At 36.5% G+C, this 8,042-nt stretch overlaps 1 pseudogene; it reads right to left on the reverse strand.

Moving 5' to 3' along the window:
* Positions 1–6,630: 6,630 nt before the first annotated feature.
* On the reverse strand, positions 6,631–7,356 carry LOC149137649 (uncharacterized; annotated as a pseudogene).
* Between the last annotated feature and the right edge of the window lie 686 nt (positions 7,357–8,042).

An 8,042-nucleotide genomic window follows, 5' to 3' on the forward strand; every position in this document is an offset into this window, starting at 1 on the left:
TCGGGGTAGTTACAACATCATGTTGCATCAGTAGGTAATATTGTAATGACATTTTCGGACAACTGCTTATGATGTCGGTGATATCTTCCGTGTTAACTCCACATAGTCTGCATCGGTTGTCACATTTTACTGCTTTTCCAGCATCTTTATCCCTTTCGTGCATCAGGTATTTGATTGATGTTTCCTGTTCCTGGATTGCAAACGCATACCGTTAAAAGTGGGAGCTAGTAATCCAGTTATTGGTCCATGATAGACTACTTTGATGTTCAATATTACTATCATCTTGGAGCTTTCTACTAACATATCTATGCATGGTCTTCTGCTCATATACGCTCATTCTTTCATCTGATGATATATTACGGCAGAGCCGTGCGACTTCTTTGGGCATGTATTATCAGACAAGGAATGCAGCTCAAGGAGCTGCCTTCCAAGTCTCATGATGTTATCAGCCTCATGTATGCAAACTTGGTCAAGGAATGCTCTTCGACACTTGGTTGTTAAAAGATGTTGCAGAAGGGATATGATACGATATTCGAAAGCTGTTTGGATCGATGTTAAGCCTCTGCCGCCTTGTTTCTATTTTAGGCAGAGGTGGTCTACGTCACTGTTGATATGGAAATTATGTGTATCGGTTAGTATCTTTCGGATTTTCACATCAATGGCTCGGATTTCATCAAGTGTCCAATGTTGGTATGAGTACTGGCACTGCAGACACATTGTGAACCATTGTTTTATTGAATGCAGAGTTCCGAGGTTCAAATTTTCTTTATTCGGCTATAATTTCTTTAGTGAAACATGTTTTGTTAGAGGTGTTATTGCAAGATATGTTTTCATCCACTCCTGAACATCTGTAACATTCCTTATCAGGTATAGGGGAAACAGTTAAGACATTGATGGGGATGTTGCTAGTCTGGTGTACAGTTTTCCCTCTTTTCACAACCAAATAGCAACATTTCTCTTGGCCAAATTTCAGCCCTGTATCCTTTGAGAATGTTGTGACCAGGTCATGGCTCTTTTTCATCTCATGCATATTCTTTCCATATAGTTTCAAGCCACCCACAAAGAAACAGTATGCAATTTTGGTACTTCTGTTTCCTTGTGAACCAGTGAGATATCCATCAGATTTACTTAACATGGACGACAAAGGGTTTATAGAAAGTATAAACCGCATAACAGACAGGCTGTCCCCTTGGAATATACCTCTGTGATACTGTATTCTATCAGTGATAATACAGTCACTCCTAGTGTTTAATTTCAAGATGGTGGCCACGGCGAAGCCAGGTCAGCTATGGCTTTGACTATTCTCACAAGAACTTTAGCAAGTTGAAGGGCTTCTAGCATCCATGAGTGAGTAACAGGGTCAAAGACTTTCTTGTAGTCTAGCCACTTTGAAACTAGGTTCCTTCTATGTTCCCGCACCTCTAACATTACAGTTTTGTTGAATAACAAAAATGTATGTATGTATGTGTGTGTGTGTGTGTGTGTGTGTGTGTGTGTGTGTGTATGTGTGTGTGTGTGTGTGTGTGTGTGTGTGTGTGTGTGTGTGTGAGTGTATAAATTTCCGCATGAATAATAGCTATGCTGTGAAAGACGAGCGGGTGCGCTTGCATGAGGGTGTGAACACGGGTGTGAACAGCAAATAAGTATATATATATGTGTGTATAAATGTCGATGTTGGAACAGCTGTTAATTTAAAGAAACGGCCGTCATTTTATACTTGTGTATATTGATTTCTCTCAGAATTATCCTACTATTTTCTTATTTCTTTTTTTCACCACTTCGTCATGGTTAATGATGATGTGACATCGTCGGGAATCTAATTAAAGTAGAAATTGATGAGTTACGCTTGAATATATATCAATGTGTTATGTGTAGATGAGTGTCAGTATGTATGGATATACATATATTCATACATACATGCATACATACATACATACATACATACATATATACGTACATATACGTACATATACATACATATATATGCATACATATATATAGAACAAGTATAAAGATAAATTTTATTCAACGCATAGATACTGAACAGTATAGATATAAAGGATAAAATCCTTTTCCTTTACATATATATATATATATATATATATATATATATATATATATATAAATTTCCAATGATCAAATGCTTTCCAGCTGTGAGCATCCCGTAATTTTTGCATGTACAAAGACCGCACCCCAGTCTATATTATCAATGTGCATATTTCTAAGATGTGTTTGCAGAATATGGTTTGGGGGAGATTTGGCAGCTGTTTATGCCTGGTAGAGTAACTACATAGAGGCTCATATCTCTCTCTCTCTCTCTCTCTCTCTCTATATATATATATATATATATATATATATATATATATATATATATATAGAGAGAGAGAGAGAGAGAGAGAGAGAGAGAGAGAGAGAGGCTACATAGAGGGTCATATGTATATATATATATTGATAAAAAGTGTAGGTGGCATACGAGCAGGTGTATATTTATAAAAACGAAGTTTGAAAACGTCACTACATAAAACTTCTTATATATATATATATATATATATATATATATATATATATATATATATAATACAAATAATAAGACAAGGAAATTCTTTAACACATCTATAGTGATTCGTTACGATTGTTTCTGTACCAACACTGTACCAACGCGAGTTTACGCAAACATTCGAAGTGGAAATTTACGTAATGTTTGCGGTTTTAGACATTAGAGTGACATTTCGTCAGACTTGCATCAAAGGTATAATATTAAATTAACAAATGATATATTAACCTTTCAGTAACAATGATTGATACTTTGCAGCTTTGTTGTTGTTGTTGTTGTTGTTGTTGATGATGATGATGTTGCTACTGCTGCTGTTGGTGTTTTATTTAGCCTTAGTCATTTCTGATTATAGAAACCTATGATCAAAAACATTCTAACCAAGATCTTTCCGAAGTTTTAGAGGTATATGATTATGTTATTTCATGTTTCCTGTATTTCAGTCGGTAGTGTGTGATTTGAAAGTATTTGTCTACTAAATCTAGTAGGTCAAGTAACCACACACAGGCTCTCTCGTCGACTTTCTTAATATCTGTGGATGATACTTTTTATATAGGTTTAGCACTAACATTCCAAACATTGAATCTCGTATAACACTGTGTAACACGATTTTTGTTCTCGGGTAGCAGCTGTTATCTCCTAATTGCTTACCCCTAGAAAGTATGAAAAATGGCTAATATTTCCTTCAAATTTTGTTTTTGCTACATTTATTCAAACTCCAAAGAATCCTTCACAATACTTGCTTACGATACTCCTCCACTACTTCTGCCCGTGATTAAAGATGCACATATTGTCAGTCACTAAGGAACAAGCTCAAGTGGTTTAGGTCAAACAACTGACAAGCAAATCTGAGGTATTAAGCAGAATATTTGTTATAACAATATTTCTGCTTCACCAACTCAGTGCTGAAATGCAATGCAAAATAGGTGAGTTTCAAAACATTGATGTCCAGGTCACAAAAGCAAAGTTCGAAGAGAATAGTAGTCATAGAAGCAAATTGGAAATAACATTTACTGACCAAAGGCAAAAAATAAAAATAAATAACAATGTTACGCGATATCATCCACTTTAATTTTGAGCAGGAACTTCAAATTCCTGCGGATATTAGACTAGATTACTGGGCGGTCCTATTTCACAGTACCTGTCAAGTCACATCGTATTAAAACAATAGTGCAGGGTAAATGGTATGCGGTATTAAAGAGACATCTAATGGGTGGACAATATCAAAACTTTTGTGGTTCACTGCACTGCCTGAAGTATTCTCAACAAAAACCGATAAAGATTGTTCTTAAAACACTATATCTTTTAACGCATGTGTGAAACACACGATGAGACATTAAGCGGATCACCTTAACGCGGCGATATTAACAACAGACTAAACATAGTTACAGTAATTCCTGGGGCAACAGCTCTCATTGTGGTCATTTCAAACAACCTGACAGCCATTATTTTGATGGAGATGAAAATAAGCATCTGGTCACTAACAGCAGTGACATGTGCAACAGTAGTACAGTGCACAGTACAGTATTGGCTTCAAATTTTTTAACAAGGCCAGCAATTTCGGGAGAGATGTTAAGTCGATTATATCGACCCCAGTTCTCAACTGGTACTTATTTTATCGACCTCGAAAGGATGAAAGGCAAAGTCGACATCAGCAGAATTTAAAGTCAGAACGTAAAGTCAGACGAAATGCCGCTAAGCATTTCGCCCGGCGCAGTAAAGATTCTGCTAGCTCACCGCCTTTAGTACAGTACTAATAAATGTGTATCATTTGTACTAATGCACAGGCATTTGTATTTCATTTATTTAAATAAAGTTACTATTTGTTTAGTTTAGAGGTGACCACTTCGGAAAAATCAGTAATCTGCAAAAACACTGGAGCCAAATTTTCGGAAAATCGATGTTGTACCGATATATAAAAATATTCGATCTTTCAGTATTTGAAATCTTGGCTAAAACCCTTATTGTATGAAGGAACATATCTTACATTAGAATTATTGTAATGTGCCTGTTGTTTAGTTATTCAAGGAAAGAATGTTCTGGAAGACACCTTATGTTAAGTACAATGCTTTTTATTTGTCCTCAATTATGAAATGCCTTACTTGTCTGCTTTTTAATGTCTTTTGTCTTTATTCTTTGCTGTTTACCATGATATATATATATATATATATGTATATGCGCAGAGGTTTGCATTCAGTAAACAGTAACAAAATCCATTTTTCAATTATTATGTAAACTTAAGGTCTAAACTTGTTTTGCTTCATTACAAATTTTATTGTTTGTACATTATGAAATATGATCTCTAGCATAATACTTTATGTAATAATTATTTTGTAATTATTTTTTCTGGCACCTTTCTTTTATTGTCGGGAGTAATGTTTAGTACCCTAAAATGCATTGCAACTTCACTATTCATAATCAACAATCAGTCAACCCAACAAAGGATCCTCTATATAGACGCTCAAACGTTCAGAAATAACAGTTACATCTCTTACAAATCACCTTTAACATGTTAAATAATGAATGGGCACATAATATAATGTAGCCCTACATACATCTATAAAGATTAGATGACGACGGTTGCAGTACCTTTCATTATAAGTTTGCTCGATGAAGGTAACTTAGGTCTAAACAACAAACAACGGCAGTATTTCTCAATAGCAGATTAGTCAAAGTTTTTTTTAATTCTCTCACAGGAATAACATAAATAAAAAGGAATTAGCCATAGCCCGAAATCGAAGACAAGTTACAGTATTGATTTTCAGATACATTTACAATATTCACTCTTATCAGTAGATGTAACAAATCATACAAGTACTTTGTATCGAAAATGTACCAATCGAAAGAATAACCTCAAAAGTCTTTACATGATATACAACCATGTAAATACACATCTCGATTTGGAGGCGTAAATTGTCTTAAAAACCAATAACAATGTGTGTATAACACTATGCTGCTCAGCTGCTACAAGAGCAGATGATTCTCTGTAAACCAAAACACTTAATTTTATATAAAATGTATTGATATGTAATAAAAACAAATAATAATCTGGTCTTGATAAAAATAGGTGTGGAAAACTTTGTAATTCAATATCACATCTTAGACACGCCTTTGATTTTTAATATTGATTTAGGTGTAAAGCCTGCGAGCTGGCAGAAACGTTAGCACGCCGGGCGAAATGCTTAGCGGTATTTCGTCTGCCGTTATGTTCAATTCCGCCGAGGTCGACTTTGCCTTTCATCCTTTCGGGGTCGATAAATTAAGTACCAGTCGCGTAATGGGGTTGATCTAATCGATTGCCCCCCACTCCCCAAAAATTTCTGGCCTTGTGCCTAGAGTAGAAAAGAATATTGATTTGGGTGTAACAATATACGCATTATACATGGATTTGTATAGTATAGCTCAGTGGTTAGAGCGTCGGGCTCACAATCATGAGGTAGTGAGTTTGATTCCCGGACCGGGCTGTGTGTTGTGTTCTTGAGCAAGACTCTTTATTTCCCGTTGCTCCAGTTCACTCAGCTGTAGAAATGAATTGTGATGTCACTGGTGCCAAATTGTATCAGCCTTTGCCTTTCCCTTGGATAACCTCGGTGGTATGGAGAGGGGAGGCTGGTATGCATGAGTGACTGCTGGTCTTCCATTAACAACTTTGCCCGGACTTGTGCCTCAGAGGGGAACTTTCTAGGTGCAACCTCATGGTCATTAATGACCGAAGGGAGTCTTTACGCTTTGTACGGTAACCTAAATGGAGTGCATTTAGGACAAGTTAGTCTCTAGCTGGTGTAATTTCTCTGACTACGTGGCCGTATTTGAATGATAATAACAATAATCCTTTCTACTATAGACACAAGGCCTAAAATTTTGGGAGTGGGGGCTAGTCGATTACATCGACCCCAGTGTTCGACTGGTATTTATTTCCTCGACTCCGAAAGGATGAAAGGCAGCACAAGATAAAAAAGAGTAAACAACACATTTTGAAGTCCAGTTCATGAAAAACGAAAGTTTGTAATGCACTCAAGTAATTTTTCAAATGAATTACTGTTTTCATATCTCCTGCGCCACATAAACACGCAGAGATATTAGCCAATAATAGAACGGTGAGTGCTACAGCGTCGTTTATTACCTCGCTTTACAGAGACCGGTGTACTTTCCACTTGTTGCGTGTGGGTAACATCGCTGTGGTTCACCGGTTTATGTTCAAAATTATAACCAACAATTTCAGGAATGTGAGAGTACGCCCTCCACGAATTGCTGAAAATTGAGGTTGCTGGAAGAATTGACTTCTGTATGCATTCCTCCAGTGCGTCGCGATACCGACATGGCACCGCATAAAGAAAATCCTGTCTGGTCTCGCGACACACTCCTCCGAAAACCCGCTGCTCAAATAGGACCCTTCCTCGGTTGTACTTACGTCTTGAGAAAACTGTTTCGTCTGTCTCAACAATCTTCTCAGGACCGCCGTTCTTAACTGTGTTTCGAAGTAGGTCCTCCGCACGCATCTCTCGAAACTAGCTATCGTAATCAACAGTTGTGCAATGGCTCATCCCCAGTTCTTCAACACAAAATCGGAGTGACGCTAATTCCTTGACCCATAATTAAATGAAAAGCAGTACAGTCCTAAGAGGAAGGGTGCCACCTTATAACTCCGTATTTTTTCTTACTGACACAGACTCCTTGCATCTTTTGCGGGAGCACCGCCAGTAAATGTTTCCACACGATTTTTTTTCGTTCATACAATGTTTTTCTTTCTTTGCATAATTTTCTTCAAGTGCTAACACCCTACTTTTGCAAGTAGGAAACCGCATCCGTTTAAGAAAGGTTACATGAGCTGACTGCAGTCATAATAACAAAATATTCGTTGGGGCAAGAAAAACACAACGTACACAACGTAAAATATCCGAAAGTGCAACGAAAAATATCCAAAAACAGCAAGAGGTGGGTATCAAAAATGCAACGTAAAATATCCAAAACAACAACAGTTGAGTACAAGCAGGAAAACACAACGTAAAATATCAATTTGTAAACACACGTAGTTTTTCGTAAACACATATGGTTTATACAGGCGTGTTCCAACGTTTGGCTTGTTACTATGGAAACAGGCATCTATATGTCTGTGGCTTTTGATTGACTAAAAATTACCCAAAATTTTCAAACTTTAAATGCTATTAACTGCTTATTTATTGATTTATGGCGAAAATGAATTTCATGTCAATAAAGAACATACAAAACTACATCAATACACCAAATTTGAAATCAATTGAAATAAAATTGAAAAAATTGAAAAGTGGCAGCCAAACAGAAAAAATCCGCTGAGTGAACTGGAGAAACACAAAATGAAGCGTTTTTGCTCAACGCACCACCCTGTCTGGGAGTCGAAACTTGGATGCCTTTAACAGTGTTCAATTTAATGCAGATATCTAGATCTGTTATTTGTTTCCCATTCTGCTCCCTATCTTCTTTCTTTTTTTTTTTTTTTTTTTGTTAACTTCAA

The sequence above is a fragment of the Octopus bimaculoides genome, chromosome 1, assembly GCF_046866305.1.
Source record: "Octopus bimaculoides isolate indiv1 chromosome 1, ASM4686630v1, whole genome shotgun sequence".
Classification (NCBI taxonomy): Eukaryota; Metazoa; Mollusca; class Cephalopoda; order Octopoda; family Octopodidae; genus Octopus; species Octopus bimaculoides.